The following is a 19,785-nucleotide window of genomic DNA, read 5'->3' as shown; positions in this document are numbered from 1 at the left end:
TACCCATGGTATAGGATCTCTCCTTGATGTTTGGCTGCGGATCTGAGAACTTTCTCTCTGTCCTGGTACCTCAGGAACCGAATGAGGAAGGGTTGTGGGTTCTGAAGAGGGGATGGGCGAGTGACCTGTGTCCATTCGATAAGCAGGGGTTCAGAGAAATGTTCTTTGCCCACTAGGGAGGGGATAATGGCAGCAGAGAAATCAATGGGGTCCGTCCCCTCACAGCCCTTACAGAGGCTGATAATTCTAATGTTGCATCGCCTACTGTAGATTTCCAAATTGTCAACCTTATTCATCAAGTATTTGTTGTTTTTGCGCAGTTTCTGTAGTTCGGTCCCCATTCCCTCTAGCTTGTCCTCAGCAGTGTTGATGCACTCTTCAGCTTCTTCCATTCGTGATCCTAGCGTGTTGATAGTCGTTGTCAAACCTGAGATGGAGTTTTTGTATTCAACCAACTGCTGAGATGGAACAGCTGAACTCAGCCATTTAAGTAAAATTGTGTTGTGAGGGAGTCATTGCATTCTTTGATCACTTTGAGGATGTGCGCTAGCCTAGCTTCTTCCTGAGGTGTCATAGTGCCATCTTGGGTTTCTGAGGCCATGGTCAGAGGTTCTTTCTCCGTCGTTTCTTGGTCTGTTTCGGTGCTTCCCTTGCTTTTTTTTTGTTTCATAGACATACCACCACTCATGGCTATAGTGTAGTAATAAGTAATCACGTTTTAGTATAGGTTTTTTAAAGATTTATCGGGAGCTCTCGGTCACGCTTCTTCCTAGCTTCGCTGCATCGCGTGACCCCACATTTATATTTTTGTTCAGTATACATGTATAACTAGCAACATGTAGATGACCGACTAGCTAGATGGAAAATGGTTGGTTCCAGTTATCTAAAATATGTTAACTGCTTAACGTTACACTTAATTGTGAATTGATCTGCCCTCTATGAATGTTGCTACTCCTGTCAAGATCAGTGGCGTTTTTATAGTACTTCGCCTGGTTGGAAAGATAAAAGAAAATATCCTCTGCCATTGAAGTGCAAGCTTCATAAAACAAAAAACTACAATCAGTTAACTAGATAGCTAAAGTTTGCAAAACTGTGGCGGCAGGTAGCCTAGTGGATAGAGCGCTGGGCCAGTAAATGAAAGGTTGCTAGATCAAATCCCTGAACTGACAAGGTAAAAACATGTTCTGCCCCTGAACAAGGGAGTTAACCTACTGTTCCTAGGTCATTGTAAATAAGTGTTCTTAAAACTGACTTGCCTAGTTACATGAGGAAAATAAAACTCCGGCTAGTTAAATAAGTAAAGTAGATAGCAGTGTCTTCCTATTTAACAATATTTAATATTGAGAAAAATATATGCTGAGCACTTGTTGGCTGCTTTTCCTTTACACTGCGGTCCAACTTAACCCGAACCATCTCAATTGGGTTGAGGTCAGGTGATTGTGGAGGCCAGGTCATCACTCTCCTTCTTGGTCAAATATCCCTTACAAAGCCTGGAGGTGTGTTGGGTCGTTGTCCTGTTGAAAAACAAATGATAGTCCCACTAAGCGCAAACCAGATGGGATGGTGTTTTGCTTCAGAATTCTGTGGTAGCCATGCTGGTCACCAGCAAGCACCCCCACACAATCACACCTCCTCCTCCATGCTTCATGGTGGGAACCACACATGCAGAGATCTATTCACCAACTCCTATGGACAGATATTCAAATCTTCACCTAGTCTCACAAATATGGTGGATGGAACCAAAAATCTCAAATTTGGACTCAACAGACCAAAGGACAGATTTCCACCGGTCTAATGTCCATTGCTCGTGTTTCTTGTCCCAAGCAAGCCTCTTCATATAATTGGTGTCCTTCAGTAGTTTCTTTGAAGCAATTCGACCATGAAGGCCTGATTTCACGCAGTCTCCTCTGAACAGTTGATGTTTAGATGTGTCTGTTACTTGAACTCTGTGAATCATTTATTTGGGCTGCAATGTCTGAGGCTGGTAACTCTAATGAACTTATCCTCTGCAGCAGAGGTAACTCTGAGTCTTCCTTTCCTGTGGCGATCCTTATGAGAGCCAGTTTCATTGTTATCGAGCTTAATAGTTTTTGCGATTGCACTTTAAGAAACTTTCAAAGTTCTTGAAATTTTCCGTATTGACTGACCTTCATGTCTTAAAGTAATGATGGACTGTCTCTCAGTTCTCTTTGCTTGTTTGAGCTGTTCTTGCCATAATATGGACTTGGTCTTTTACCAAATAATGCTAGCTTTATATATCACCCTTACCTTGTCACAACAACTGATTGGCTCAAACACAATAACAAATAAACTTATAACAAGGCGCACCTGTTCATTGAAATGCATTCCAGATGAAGATGGTTGATAGTTTATGTTTAACACTTTTTGGTTTCTGTATGATTCCATTTTTTATTTCATAAAAATATTTGGACATTATCACATACTGATTTTGTAAGTCTTGGGTTATTAGCCATTGCGGTCTGGTGTGGGTGAACAAACAGCTGACCCCCGCACCATTAAAATCCAGATACAGTGCCTTGCAAAAGTATTCATCCCCCTTGGCATTTCTTATTTTGTTGCATTACAACCTGTAATTTAAGTTGATTTTTATTTGGATTTCATGTAATGGACATGAAGAAGTGAAATGAAAACGTCTTGTTTCAAAAGAAATAAACTGAAAAGTGGTGCGTGCATATGTAGTCACCCCCTTTGCTATGAAGCCCCTAAATAAGATTTGGTGCAACCAATTACCTTCAGAAGTCACATAGTTAAATAAAATCCACCTCTGTGGAATCTAAGTGTCACATGATCTCAATATATATATAATCTACACACCTGTTCTGAAAGGCACCAAAGTCTGCAACACCATTAAGCAAGGGACACCACCAAGCAAGCGGCACCATGAAGAACAAGGAGCTCTCCAAACAGGTCAGGAACAAAGTTGTGGAGAAGCAAAGATCAGGATTGGGTTACAAAAAATATCAGAAACTTTGAAAATCCCACGGAGTACCATTAAATCCACTATTAAAAAAATGGAAAGAATATGGCAACACAAACCTGCCAAGAGAGGGCCGCCCACCAACACTCACGGACCAGGCAAGGAGGGGAAGCAAAGAGACCACGGATAACCCTGAAGGAGCTGAAAAGCTCCACAGCAGAGATTTGAATCTGTCCATAGGACCACTTTAAGCCATACACCCCACAGAGCTGGGCATTACGGAAGAGTGGCCAGAAAAAAAGCCATTGCTTAAAGAAAAAAAACAAGCAGACACGTTTGGTGTTCACCAAAAGGCATGTGGGAGACTCCCCAAACATATGGAAGATGGTACTCTGGTTAGATGAGACTAAAATGCAGCTTTTTGGCCATCTTCAAGAGATTTGAGGCTGGGACGGAGGTTCACCCTCCAGAAGGACAATGACCCTAAGCATACTGTTACGAATCCCTTTTGGCCCGACAGTCTAGGGGGGATGGTAATGAGACCCGTAACATAACTCAGGCAAATTATAATAGTGACAAAGTGTGAACGAAATAACCAGGACAACTGATATCTACCGTCAAACTCAAGGTTTATTTGAAAACACACGGCAATGGAGGGGAGCAGGAAAAGGGGCTGAGCTGGACCCAAGGAAAGAAACAATAAGTATTCAAAAACACCCCTAAGCTAGACTAGCCTACTTTAACAACAGCTAACTAACTAAAAATACAGTGGGTGGTCCGCCCAATTCTAACTAGTGTATTTAACAAAGTCTACCTACGGGTAGTGTATGCCCATGGGCGACTTGTCTTGGTTTCCCCTTTTCCCACCAGCAAACAAACAAACACCATAACCAAAACAATACTCACAGGTGATGAAAGTGCTATGGAGGTGCTCAAACAAGAGGTCAATACACAAAGAGCGAGTGAAACACAGAGACCTACAGACATGGCATTTACAGGGAGATTGAGCTCTAGAGCAAACAACTGACAGGGTTTTTAAACCAAGGGAAAGGAACTGTGATAGGGTAGGAAACAGGAGGAGGTGTGTCTTCTGATTGATGATTGGATTGGTGACCGATTGGGGAGTGATGATTTTCACCTGTGAGGGGAGAAGGATAGAAAGAACACAGGATACACACACACACAGGATACACACAGGATACTGGTATCCGTATCACTCCCACCCTTAAAAGAGCAACCCTAGGGATTGCGACTACAGTATTTCAATGAATAACCCACAAGATCAACAACAAAGTCAACCTCACAAAACATACAAAAATCATTTTTACACACGAGACAAAGCATCTGCCAATACATTATCAGAACCCTTTTTGTGGCGGATCTCCAAATTATAATTTTGTACAATCAGCGCCCAATCGGCGCTGGTTCTGGTTGTGTTATATAAATATTCATACACATAGCTTATATATTATACAGCGCTAAGCTAATCCGCCTGACTCAAGTCATTTCACGTACCCCTGCTAAAACAGGAACCAGGTCACTCTCCCTGCAATAAAACTACCCCCTAACACTATCCCCTCAGCTTTGTTGTCTCCCGACCCCAGGAAACAAAGACATTCCATCGCAAGAACACATACGCCCAGCCATAAAACTGACCCTCTATCTGGTCAGGGAGCTCAGAGAACAAGACTCTGCTATGCACCAATGGGGCCCGCTCTGGCTAGAGCAAGGCCCGCCTCCAACTCTTTGTGACCAGTCAGAAGACCAAAACGACAAGACTCCACCTACTTTATTGTATGTATAAAAATGAATGTAACCTTTGTATAAGGCCTCTTTTTCACCTGACCCTTCATCGGGTTATATGAACTAGATCCTTGCACGATGTAAAACAAGATATCTTTGACCAATAAACGGCCTTTTGATACACCTGATTCCACTCTGTCCAGTGTCCATGATTTGGTCTCAACTCTCCAATATTTAAACACTAACAGTTGTACATCCGGTGGAGAAAAACTAAGGGTTTATGGTCAGTATAAACAATCACTGGTAGGGCACTGGAACCAATATATACTTCAAAGTATTGCAGAGCCAACAACAAAGCAAGAGCATCTTGTTCTATTGTTGTATAGTTTGTTTGACATTTATTAAACAGGATGATCCACTCCACTCTTGTCCTGCTGCAGTAGAACAGCACCAGCACCTCTGGCACTAGCATCTACCCCAAGCTTGAACAGTTGTTCAAAATCCAGAGCAGCAAGTACAGGGGTACTACATAAGAGTGCTTTCGCAGATTCAAAAGCTCTCTTACAATCAGGGGACCACACAAATGATAGAGCCGGACTGAGCAAATCGGTCAATGGAGCAACTACCGCAGAGATATTTTTACAGAAGCTACGGTAGTAGCCAACCATCCCTAAAAAACGGCGTAGCTCTCGTCTGGTGGTAGGTCCAGGGAATGCAGTTATAGCCAAGACCTTGGCATCAACAGGGCGCACCTGTCCATGGCCAACCTCTTTACCGAGATAGGTAACAGTAGCCTTCCCAAACTCGCACTTTGCCAAGTTCAGGGTTAGAGAAGCAGCTGCCAACCGTTCACATACTACCCTTAGAGAGTCAACATGATCTGACCACTCAGACGAATAAATCACTAGGTCATCAAGGTATGCACTACAATTAGGAACGCCAGCTAATACGGAGTTGGAAAGTGGCTGGTGCATTTCGCATCCCAAAAGCCATGACTGAGTACTGTAGGAAGTTGTCTGGGGTCACAAAGGCAGAAATCTCAGAAGCACGTGAAGTTAACCTTTTAAGAGGTCCAACTTAGTTACATACTTAGCAGCACCAATAGTGTCGATACAGTCGTCCAGTCTGGGTAACGGGAACGAATCTGGCATTGTGACAGAATTTACCTTTCAATAATCCGTACATAACCTGGACGTACCATCAGGTTTAGGAACCAGAAATCAAGGAGAAATCCAAGGGCTTGAACTTGGCGTAGCCAGGTCATTCTCCAACAAATATTTCACCTCATCCCTCATTATCTTCCTCTTGGAAGCATTGATACGATATGGGTGTTGCTTGATAGGTGTAGCATTTCCAACATTAATGTCATGTTCCAACACGTTTGTGCGAGTAGGAACGTCATTAAAGAGACATGGAAAACTGTGTAGTAGCCCCAATATCATTGGCCTGTCCATCCGTTAAATGAACCAGACCTGACTGGATAGACAGCAGCATTTCTGAGTTGGGCAATCTAACACACTGCTGCTGAGTATTGCGCAACTCCAATCCATCAACATCATCAATATGACAGTCCACTATCATAGCAGTAGTAGCAGAGGAGACAGCAGTACCGTCCTCTGTTTTTGAACTATCTAACTGTGTGATGGGTGATACTGGGTGTGGTAAGCTTTCAACATGTTAATGTGACACACACGAGATTGGCGTTCAGGAGTTTGAAGCACATAGTCAGTTTCACTTATTTTCTAGATCAATTAAATAAGGACCAGAGAAACGAGCTGACAGTGCAGATCCTGGAACAGGTAATAACACCAGTACTTGGTCACCTGGCTGTAGTGGACGAGAAACAGCCTCTTTATCATAGTGTCTTTTCATGCTCCTCTGTGAGGAAGACAGAGCTGCCTTTGCGAGAGCACAAGCTTGGTGTAGGCGCTCACGAAAGCGACTAACGTAGTCCAGCACATTCTCATCTCCTGTACATAACTCTTGGGACAATAACTGTTCTTTAAGGACTTTCATTGGACCTCTCACTGTGTGACCAAACACTAGTTCAGCCGGGCTAAAACCTAGGGACTCCTGCGCAGTTTCACGAGCAGCAAACAAAACTAGAGGAACTCCCTCATCCCAATCTTTCTCAGATTCCAAACAATATTTACGTATCATAGACTTCAGTGTCTGATGCCATCTTTCAAGCGCAACCTGAGACTCTGGGTGATAGGCGCTTGACACACGGTGCGTAATTGACAAGGATTTTAACCTGTTGCGACGAGCAATCCCGTATCCGGGAGCGTAATTATAGCCTCAAGCTCATTACCATAACGCAACGTTAACTATTCATGAAAATCGCAAATGAAATGAAATAAATATTGGCTCACAAGCTTAGCCTTTTGTTAACAACACTGTCATCTCAGATTTTTAAAAAATGCTTTTCAACCATAGCTACACAAGCATTTGTGTAAGAGTATTGATAGCTAGCATAGCATTAAGCCTAGCATTCAGCAGGCAACATTTTCACAAAAACAAAAGCATTCAAATAAAATCATTTACCTTTGAAGAACTTCGGATGTTTTCAATGAGGAGACTCTCAGTTAGATAGCAAATGTTCAGTTTTTCCAAAAATATTATTTGTGTAGGAGAATGATAGAGGAATTCTAAATCCCTTTATGTTTTGTTGCCAAAACCAATTCAATTCACACTCATTTCTAATTCATAATAAGTTGTAAGTTTATCATTTGCATGAATTAGCAAGAGACCAGTCTTAAAAACAAGTTCAGCATTTATTCTTGATGAGTACTGACCCAAAATACAAAGAACATTACATTTTAAAGAAAGTGAACATAAAATGACGTCATCAGTTTCACACCCTCTCCCAGCCTTACAATGGCGTAGTATTCGGTCCTGGAGATAGTTTCACTCCCCTCATAAACTACATTCCAACCTGTCTAAAGGATATACTTCTCTCCACTAATGGAATCCAACCAAAACATTCTTATTTGTTTGAAAAACTATCTTATCCCTCCTTCTTAAACTTTCCCAGGAGACACAGACACAATTCATTTCTGCTTACATTTTCAGTAACAGTTCAACTAAAAACCCATACTTTTCAAATCATAACATAATAGTATTAGCATAAATGGTTCTAATCATTAATGTATACATAATTGATCATCTAAACTATAATTTCCTCTAACAATCCTCCCTTTGATCAAATATTATACATTTAATTCTACATCTAGTTTTATTTAATCATAAAAAATGAAAGTATAAACGAACTTAACTAACCTTTTTATAGAGGTTTATCAGATTATCATATGAATAGACAAATAATCAACAAATCAATTATAAATGTTTATCCAACTCGTCACATTTCATTAATCAATTCTAACCTTAACTCCAACTGTTTTTAAACCTACATCAGAATCATAACTCTTCCTTCCGGATTTTCGTCACGACCTTCATTAAAAAAACAGTTTAACCTCTTGCTTCTACCTGAGACGCTTGTGTCCCAACTAGAGCTCTGGAAATGCAAATGTGCTACGCTAAATGCTAATAGTATTAGTTAAAACTCAAAAGTTCATTAAAATACACATGCAGGGTATCAAATTAAAGCTACACTCGTTGTGAATCCAGGCAACAAGTCAGATTTTTAAAATGCTTTTCGGCGACAGCATGAGAAGCTATTATCTGATAGCATGCACCAATACACTACAACAGAAAAGCACAGCAGGGGACGTAAACAAAATAATTAGCATTTCGGCGTTACACAAACCGCACAATAAAATAGAAAACAGTCATTACCTTTCACCATCTTCTTTGTTGGCACTCCTAGATGTCCCATAAACACTATTGGGTCTTTATTTCGATTAAATCGGGCCATATAAAGCCAAGATATCGTTATATGTAGACTGTGTGATAAACGAAAAAAACAGCGATTTCACAACGTAACGTCATTTTTTTAAATTCAAAAAGTAGACGATAAACTTTCACAAAACACTTCGAAATACGTTTGTAATGCTACTTTAGGTATTAGTAAACGTTAATAAGCGATAAAAATCATCCATAGGCGATGTAGAAATCATTAGCTGTCGTCTTGGAAAAAATTTCAGGAGAGAGCTCTTCCGGAATGATCTGGGCGGAGACCGGAGGTAAGTCCTGCCCCTCTTTCGGTTCAACCAAGAATCAAAGATGATTCAATTCACAAGACTCTAGACAACATGGGGATGCTGTGGGAGTTGAATGCTCGGTCTTATCTAATTCGGCTCACTGTTAACAATTGCTGGAAGTGGCGCAAGGATATTTATTTCCATTTTCTGTGATCAGGTTTTCCTGCGCTTTCCGATGTAACGCACGTTATGTAATAGCCACAGTCGTGATTTAACCAGTTTTAAAAACGTCCGAGGGTTTCCTATCCACACATTCTAACCATATGAACGTACTATATTCCTGGCATGAGTAGCAGGGCGCTGAAATGTTGCGCGATTTTTAACAAAATGTTCAAAAAAGTAGAGGGTAGGAGCAACAGGTTAAAATACACATGCAGGGTATCGAATTAAAGCTACACTCGTTGTGAATCCAGGCAACAAGTCAGATTTTTAAAATGCTTTTCGGCGAAAGCATGAGAAGCTATTATCTGATAGCATGCACCAATACACTACAACACAAAAGCACAGCAGGGGACGTAAACAAAATAATTAGCATTTCGGCGTTACACAAACCGCACAATAAAATAGAAAACAGTCCTTACCTTTCACCATCTTCTTTGTTGGCACTCCTAGATGTCCCATAAACACTATTGGGTCTTTATTTCGATTAAATTGGTCCATATAAAGCCAAGATATCGTTATATGTAGACTGTGTGATAAACGAAAAAAACAGCGTTTTCAAAACGTAACGTCATTTTTTTAAATTCAAAAAGTCGACGATAAACTTTCACAAAACACTTCGAAATACGTTTGTAATGCAACTTTAGGTATTAGTCAACGTTAATAAGCGATAAAATTCATCAGGAGGCGATGTAAAGATCATTAGCTGTCCGTCTGGAAAAATGTCCGGCTAGAAACTCAACGAAAATATCCGGTCCTAGACCTGAAGGAATACGGTGCCTTGCATGTGTTTGACCAAGAAAAAACTCGAAGGGAAATGACAAGACTCTAGACACCGTGTGGAAGCTGTAGGTACTGCAACCTCAGTCAATTAATTGTGGTTCACCTTTATCAATGGGTTCAAGTAGCGCATGGATATATTTTCCCATTTTCAGTGATCAGTTTTTCCTGTGCTTTTCGATGTAAATGCCGTTCTGGTAAAGCCACAGCAGTGATTTAACCAGTTTTATAAACGTCTGAGTGTTTTCTATCCACACAGACTAAGCAAATGCATATACTATATTCCTGGCATGAGTAGCAGGGCGCTGAAATGTTGCGTGATTTTTAACAGAATGTTAAAAAAAGTAGAGGGTAGAAGGAAGAGGTTTTTAATCATGGAAACCAATTACAATCTAATTCCCCTTTATCTCAACACTAGCCTCATCAAACATAAATTCCCCACAAATGACAGATCTGGATTCGTCCACTTCCTCTGTAGACATGCCTTCAGTCCTCCACAGGTCAGAACCATAACGCACCATCTGTAGTGTCATTGATCTCTCCAGAGTCCTGGAAACAAGGCCTCGCACACAGGGAATTAGACAACAGCCGCATAAAATTAAAACAGTCATGCAGGTAGATACAGCCCAAAACACCGTGATTACAACACTTTTCCATTTTCCAAATGTACTATCAAACCAATTAGTCAGGGAAGGATCCACCCCAGAGTTTTCTGCCAACTCGTGAGCCAGGGTGGTCAAACCAGCTAAGGCTTTGGTCACAGACCCGTCCGGAGCTGTGTTATTCGGGATGAAAGTACAACACATGTTCCCGAAGATCACACATACTCCTCCCTTTTCCGCCAATAACATATCCAATGCAATTCTATTCTGCCAAGCCATCAGGCTGGTTGCTTCAGTCTGTTCTGCCAACCCTTTAATCGCATCTCTGGAATAATTGATAAAGCGCTGTTGATTATAATAAATATAATTAATCCAGTCTACATTCTTATTGAGAGTAGACCACCAAAAAATACTTGACTCTAATCCTGCTAGTATCTGATTTCTTGCCTTGAACTCATCCGGCACCCCTCGTGGAACCCCAATGTTATCAATATATACTCTGTCGTCAAAAGACCCAGATGGAGAATCTCTTCTCTCTCGTTTGGCTAACTTCATGTCTTGGTGTTGTATGAGTGTAAAAGGCATTCCTAAATGTACTAAAGCACATAGTCCAGTCCAATCTGTCGGTAATACCGGCCACAAACTCATTCCCCCGCACAACCACCAGATGTCAGCCCTGGCCACCGTGTGTACTGTATCTGGCCAAACAGTAATATTCTCCTCTCGTCACGGTAAAGGGAGGAAGTCTTGATTTAAGTGGAACCTGGGGATATAAATAGTGTAAATCAATACAACTATCATTATTTGGCATTCCTGCTTTCATCTTTGTTGCTTATCTCAAAATTGTTTATGTCTGGTTTGTGATTACTACAGTCGTTGTCATCTCTGTCGCACCAGTCTGCTACTTCTTGCCTGACTATTTTAGCTTTATCCCCCTCTAGTCAGGAATTATCTTCATCGCTTTCTGAGTCAGATTTCGGGCGCCTCCTTCTCTTATCGCCTCCCTTCTTTTTTTGTGTTGTTTTTTTTTTGCAATCGCGGCTGTTGTGTCCCTTCCCATCACAGTGTTTACAGGGTGCTTCACATTCTCTGGCCATGTGCCCCATCCCCTGACAATTAAAACATATGAACTCCCCTTTCCCTACACGTGATCTCCTCTTTCTGTCTCCACTATTCTTTCCTTCATTTGCTTTGTCTTCTAATAATGCCATTAAGAACTCATCTTTTCTATTCTCTTTTTTCCTCTTTTCTGTCTGTCCATGTTGTTCGTGGTGGATCGCATATCTTTTTACCTCGGCGAGAGTTGCCAACCCCCATCCCACTAAGTTCTTTTTCACCTCCTTGCTAATTTCAACGCGCATTCCCGTCAAAAAGGCTATTTTCAGTTGTTGATGATAAGGTGTATTTTGATCCCCCCCTTGGGCTGGTTCTGGCGTACCACTATTGGCATTAAATACCTCTCTTAAACGCTCTAGGTACTGACTGACTGATTCATTTTCTCCCTGTCTACATTCAGTTACTTTTGAGAAATCAGCGTGTCGATGGTAATATTCAGTTAGATTAGCGCACAATTCTGTAATTTTTGCTCTGTATGGCTCCCCAACCCCGCTCCACTGTATAATGTTCCCATTATTCCCTGTTGGCACCCAGGCCCCGCGCGCAGCAAACCAATCCTTTCCTACCATAGTTCTAACTGCTCTTTCCACTTCTCCAGTGTTCAATCTGAAACTGAACGCCAGTCCATACAGAACCTGCCATTCCAGTTCTAGGGTGTGGAATCCCTTCAACTGCCTTTTCTACATCCCTCAGTGTCCAAGGTCTGTAAACCCGTACGATTGGCTCATGATCATCCTCTCCCGCCTGGGGGTTAGGTAATTCTATCAGAGGGTACATTTCTTCCTTCTCTGCACTGGCTTTTTCCCCTCTATAACTCTGAGAATTTCTCCAATGCAGCAGTCTTTCTCTCTCTCCCATATCAGAAGTCATTTTAAGTAGTCCCGATCTGTTTTGATTTGGTGAAAGCGTCTGATATTTTTCCATCCCTGTCCTATCCTCGTCTTTTACGGTCAGAGTCTCTACCGATTCTTTTTCTGACTGCACTTTTCTCAATACTGTCCTAATCAATTCCTCTGTATTCACGCCATCCGCTCCCAGGTCATAAGCTGGGGGGGCTCAGCACGAAGCGGTAACTTTGCTTTCCTCTGGGTCACCACCACCTCATAATCGATATTATCCCTGTAAGCTTGGTCTACTAGAGAAGGGTATAGGTTTCGATCCCCATCCCCACCCAATTGATCACTTTTTACAGCTGTGGGAGCGGAAGGCAGAATATTTTTGCTCCCTTCGTCTCTCTTTCTCCACTCTCTTCCTAGCTTCCGAGAGCCAGGCCCGAGCTATGTTTAAACCTAGTTTACTCTGCTTCTTCACATCTTTGTCACAATCCTTGTATATTTGTCTTACCAGAAATTCTAACTTTTCGACATCTAGGCGTCCGTCAAAACCATACCTTTTTCCCCATTTAGGACAGAAATCTACATTCCTTCTATCTTTTTGTTTCATATAACGGTAATCTTCCGTCTCTTCAGAAAGCAGTTTAGAAGAGTTACTACCCATTATAATAAATTACTGCCCCTCCTAATAATTCCAATCTTCAACCCTTTATGTTAATTTCTCTTTATTGGAATCCTTATCTACTTACGCCTAGTAATTCCAATATTTAACACCTTATGGTTAATATCTCTTTTATTGGAATCCTCATCTACTAAAGTCTGACATTAAGTCTCACCCGTATACAATACATTACTGTTCCTTTAGGACTTTTACTAAGATTGTCGCTCCAAATCAGCCTACTTGTAGGGTTGACCGAAGACAAATAGACCGAGTCTCAAGTTCAATCTGATATTAGTTTTCACCCGTATATAGCGATCACTGTAGGAATATACAGTAATCCCTATTCCTATAGGACTTTGAACTAAAATATCGCCCCAAATATAGCTTAATCTGTAGAGTTGATTGAAAGTGACCAACGGAAAAGCAACTCAGTTGTTCCCCATAATCTAAATAAAGACCACCAACAGTGTCTATTGTCAAGATCTATATATCTATGGGGTCACTTGTTCCGTCTTTCCGCTGGATACATTGTTCAATCTGACATTTAACTCACCCGTATACAGTAATCATCGTTCCTTTAGGACTTTTAACTGAAACTATGTCGCTCCAAACATAGCCTACTTGTAAAGTTGACCGAAAACAAATGGACCGTGGCCAGTCCCAAAACCAATCCTGCAGTGCCTATTCTTGAAAGCTGATGGCATAAAATCACCTGTTCCGTTTCTTCCCATGGAACCTCAACCACACGATCACTTTTCACTATCAAGAACACTGACTACTAAAAACCGGGAAAGACCCCCCCTCCATACATTGCTCATCTGACACTAGTTTTCACCCGTATACAGTGATCACTGTAGGACTATACAGTAATCCCTGTTCTCTATATGACTTTGAACTACAATGTCGCTCCAAGCATAGCCTATTTGTAGAGTTGACTTTCAAACTGAGAACAACTTAAATCCACTCTATGATAATTTAAATCATTCCCCCTTAATCAAGAATAAAAAGTACTGACCTTATCGCCGACTGGGAAAGCAATGTTCGTTGTATCTAGTCACTCTCTCTGTCCTCTGTGATAATACGCAGGCCTGTTTCAATTTTAACCTCAATTCAGAGGTCAGGTCTTTAGTAAAACTAGTCAAAAACTCGTCCGTGCACGATTTTCCAGCGTACTACCTACAGGCACAGAGAGGGATATTTAGATCCGGCTCGAAGGACCAAATTGATAGAGGAATTCTAAATCCCTTTATGTTTTGTTGCCAAAACCAATTCAATTCACACTCATTTCTAATTCATAATAAGTTGTAAGTTTATCATTTGCATGAATTAGCAAGAGACCAGTCTTAAAAACAAGTTCAGCATTTATTCTTGATGAGTACTGACCCAAAATACAAAGAACATTACATTTTAAAGAAAGTGAACATAAAATGACGTCATCAGTTTCACACCCTCTCCCAGCCTTACAATGGCGTAGTATTCGGTCCTGGAGATAGTTTCACTCCCCTCATAAACTACATTCCAACCTGTCTAAAGGATATACTTCTCTCCACTAATGGAATCCAACCAAAACATTCTTATTTGTTTGAAAAACTATCTTATCCCTCCTTCTTAAACTTTCCCAGGAGACACAGACACAATTCATTTCTGCTTACATTTTCAGTAACAGTTCAACTAAAAACCCATACTTTTCAAATCATAACATAATAGTATTAGCATAAATGGTTCTACTCATTAATGTATACATAATTGATCATCTAAACTATAATTTCCTCTAACAGAGAAATCGCTCCGTTTTGTTCATCACGTTTGGCTGAGAAAAAAAACAGAAAATTCAGTCATTAAAACGCGAACTTTTTTCCAAATTAACTCCATAATATCGACAGAAACATGGCAAACGTTGTTTAGAATCAATCCTCAGGTGTTTTTCACATATCTATTCGATGATAAGTCACTCGTGGCAGTTTGGTTTCTCCTCTGTTCAAGATGGAAACATGCACGCACCTGGAGATTACGCAATAGTTTCGACGGAGGACACCGAGCGGACACCTGGTAAATATAGTCTCTTATGGTCAATTTTCCAATGATATGCCTACAAATACGTCACAATGCTGCAAACACCTTGGGGAAACGACAGAAAGTGTAGGCTCTCTCCTTGCGCATTCACAGCCATATAAGGAGACATTGGAACACAGCGCCTCAAAAATCTGTCTCAGTTCCTGTATGAAATTTAATCTTGGTTTCGCCTGTAGCATTAGTTCTGTGGCACTCACAGACAATATATTTGCAGTTTTGGAAACGTCAGAGTGTTTTCTTTCCAAAGCTGTCAATTATATGCATAGTCGAGCATCTTTTCATGACAAAATATCTTGTTTAAAACGGGAACGTTTTTCATCCAAAAATGAAATACTGCCCCCAGAGGTTAACACCTGCTTGGATAGGAAATTGGTACCTTGATCGCTTTGTACCACCTTAGGTAACCCAAATGTCGTGAAGAATTTTATTAAGGCTTTACTCACTACCGGGGTTGTAATCCTTCGCAGAGGAATGGCCTCAGGGTATCTTGTAGCCATACACATAATCGTTAACAAAAACTGGTTACCCGATTTTTTTCGCCGGTATCGGTCCAACACAATCAACCACCACATGCTCGAATGGTTCACCTATGACAGGTATGGGACAAAGAGGAGCGGGAGGAATAACCTGATTTGGTTTTCCTGTTATCTGACATGTGTGGCATGTCCGACAGAACTAAACCCGGCCAAAAGAAATGTTGAAGGATCCGATCATAAGTCTTTGTGATTCCTAAATGACCAGACCACTGGTGATCATGAGCAAGGGATAATACATTTTGTCGAAAGGCTGTAGGAATCACTATTTGGTAAACAGCATTCCAATCTCCACCCGCGTCAACATGGGATTTCCATTTACGTATGAGGAGATTACCATCAATGAAGTAAGCCACGTTCTTCTTCTTTACATCTTCCAATGAGACAACACTAGAAAAACATTTAGCAAGCTTGTTGTCAACCTTTTGGTTAGCAATCAGCTGCTCACGAATGACTGGTAACTGTATTGCATCAGCAATAAGTTCAACATTCTTTGATTGTTTCCTGGGCTGTTTGTCAGAGGTGATCAGCTTCTCAGAGGTATCACACAATCCATCCTCTTGATCAACCTCTTTGAACAGAACAGTGTTCGACAAATCTCTCATCACCCTCTTGTCGTGCCTGAGCACGAGTGACAGCACAAGCGGGGAACACATGTGGATAACTCTGTGCCAGCTCATTCGAGAGAGAGTGGTCACTTTTATCCAATACTTCCAATATGGGTACTACATTTCCTCCGGCAATATCGTTACCCATTATAAAGGTCACACCTTTCACTGGCAACAGGACGTACCCCCACTCTGAATATTCCACTGATTAACTCAGAGTGTACTTTCACAAAGTGCAATGGCACTGGGACAAAACCCATTTCAATACCCTGCACTAACACACTGGAACCACAGTATGTATCGTCAGATAAGGGCAACACATCAGACAATATAAACGACTGCGCCGTACCAGTATCTCTAAGGATTTTAACCGGATGCTGAGACGCTTCGTCATTCGTTAGGGACACAAACCCCCCAAATTAATGGTTCATAACTGCGGTCGGGGACTGAGACTTTCAAACTACAGTTACCCTGAGGCATCTGTTTTGTTGCAGACCTCACAACCGTACGAATTAGACCAACACCTGTTGGCGGCTTGGCACGAAGAGGCATCCCTTGTTTGCGTTTAAGCATGAAGCAATCATTAATCATATGTCCCACTTTATGACAATAGAAACAGGGACGCTCATTCTTCTGGCGTGCTTGAGATACTACTGCTGGCCGACTAGGGCTAAAGGTAGGAAACTCAGTGGCTCTACTCTCAGTATGAGCCGAAAATACACTCTTGTGCTTCAACACATTTAACACTAGATGTTTAACCTCCGCCTTAACTAAACTCTGTGGAATCGATATTGAATAATGGTCAGCCAAGGTCATTAAATCAACTCTACGACATTTATCAAAAACCTCCCACGAAGGGTTATCCAAAAAGGACTTCAACTCAAGTAGCCATCTTAACCTACTTCACAAGAGCCCAACGAAAATAGCAAACACTAATGCTACCTCAGCTATAACGTTCAACACTGAACTATACCACTAAGGAAGGGTTCCCGCTGGGCGGGGTAGATGCAGGAGTGACAGGAGGCAATTACGCTAATGTTACGGTGTACTGAAACTTCAATACTTTTTCGATAATATAATTTTTGTTACTTTCAGTACGTCTGTCAAATGTGTCAAGTCATATACAGATTGAGAGGATCGAGTCTGTCTGGTATTTTGTCTGAAACTTCTCAAGGGGGCAGCAGTAAGCTAGACAGGCTACTTGCGCTTGTGGATACAGCTGACACAGCGTGACCATCCACTTTTGAGAGCAAGGGAGAGGAGAGAAATGCTGACAGCATGGCTTCTTACAACGAAAGCAAACTACTTAAATAGTTTGCTTATAGAACAGCTGATTAGGGCCAGCCCACTGGAACAACTAAGCAAAAGGTGTTACGAAGCTAGGCCGGTTGTTTTGCAAGTCAGTATTCAACGTCCATCAGTCTGAGGACGTCGGAAGATGACGTGGAAACTGGCCACTAGGGGCAACAGTGAGCGCTGTTATCTTTAACTCCCCATCCCGCATGAGGGAGCGTAATATTCGACTGACACTAATTAGCATAACGCAACGGACATAAATATTCCTAGAAAATATTCCTATTCATGAAAATCACATGTGAAATATATTGAGACACAGCTTAGCCTTTTAATCACCCTGTCATCTCAGATTTTCAAAATATGCTTTAGCGAGGTGTTTGCTAATCCTAACCTGCTGTGGTGCACCAAAAATAACAAACGTAGCGGCACTACTGTCTAATTGGTTTGTCTATTGTCTTCATGAGAATTAACATTGCTTTGTATTTATGTCCCACGAGATGTCTGTGCTTTGATAGGATGGCTGTTTATACATACAAACTAATAGACAGTACCTTCAGAAAGTACTCAAATCCCTTGACTGTTTTGTGTTTATACATACAAACTAATAGCCAGTACCTTCAGAAAGTACTCAAATCCCTTGACTGTTTTGTGTTTATACATACAAACTAATAGACTGTACCTTCAGAAAGTACTCAAATCCCTTGACTGTTTTGTGTTTATACATACAAACTAATAGCCAGTACCTTCAGAAAGTACTCAAATCCCTCGACTGTTTTGTGTTTATACATACAAACTAATAGCCAGTACCTTCAGAAAGTACTCAAATCCCTCGACTGTTTTGTGTTTATACATACAAACTAATAGCCAGTACCTTCAGAAAGTACTCAAATCCCTCGACCAGTACCTTCAGAAAGTACTCAAATCCCTCGACTGTTTTGTGTTTATACATACAAACTAGTAGACAGTACCTTCAGAAAGTACTCAAATCCCTTGACTGTTTTGTGTTACAGCCTGAATTTAAATTTGATTCAAATGAGATGTATGTGTCACTGGCCTGCCTACACATGATACCTCGTAATGTCAAAGCTAAAATGTCTTGAGTCAATAAGTATTCAACTCTTTGTTATGGCAAGACTAAAAAAAGTTCAGGCATAAAGTCACAGAAGTTGTATGGACTCACAGTGTGTAATAGTTTTGAACATGCTATTTTTAAGATCCCTCAATCAAGCAAAGATTAAACCACAAGGACCTTGGCTGGGTTTGCCAAAAGCATCATAGCACTAAGATCATCTTTTATCCATTTAGTTTCAATGAAATGAAGATGATCTTCGTGCTACGGTGCTTTTGGTAAACCCAGACCAGGATGGTTTTCCAATGTCTCGCACAGAAAGGCACCTATTTGTAGATGGGTAAAAAAAAAAAAAGCAGACACTGAATATCCTTTTGAGCATGGTGACGTTTTCAATTAGACTTTGGATGGTGTATCAATACACCCATCACAACACTGGCTAAGGCAAAATAATATCACACAAACATTCAACTAATAAAGAACATTTGTTAATTGTTTGTGATATTATTATGTCCTAGCCAGGGATATGACAGTTAGGATTGAAGGGAATTATTCGCGTCAATTTAAGAAATACCTGTTTAGGTGCCTGTTGGATTAGACCTACTGTAAAGCGCTCCATGTCACTAAGATCTATTGGTTGTCTGAAGTCTCCATCAGCCCAAAAGGAAAATACAGGCAACATAACCTACTCTGTTCTATATTATTTATTTATTGAGCACACAAAGCAAATTCACTAAGTCACACTGAACCAAAAGCAGAATTTAATGCAATTAAAGTCACACAAGTCTTTTTTTATTAAGTTAAATCTGTTACAAATTCACCAAAAACACAATTTCACACAATAAAAGTCGCACTGCATGCACGTTTTTTTAAACAAGTTCAAATTAATATATATATATATATTCTTTAATCAAAAGCAGCTCAAACATAGAACATGTAAGAATTCACTCTATAGCCATTTATAGTGTACATTATAGGGAAATAATGCATGTTCTAGAATTCCCTTCTAGCCAATCAGAATCAAGTATTCAACAATGCCATGGTATAAATGGTACTGAGTGTACAAAGCATTAAGAACACCTGCTCTTTCCATGAAATCGACTGACCATAATCAAGGAATAATTTATTCAATAATTCCAATATAGTCCTGGGGTAGATGGACTTAATCTGTGTCCATGAAATTTACCCTTAATCATCCTTTTTAACTAAACACA

The sequence above is a fragment of the Oncorhynchus nerka genome, unplaced genomic scaffold (assembly GCF_034236695.1).
Source record: "Oncorhynchus nerka isolate Pitt River unplaced genomic scaffold, Oner_Uvic_2.0 unplaced_scaffold_14___fragment_4___debris, whole genome shotgun sequence".
NCBI classification, from domain to species: Eukaryota; Metazoa; Chordata; class Actinopteri; order Salmoniformes; family Salmonidae; genus Oncorhynchus; species Oncorhynchus nerka.
Note: the sequence above shows the minus strand (reverse complement) of the source record.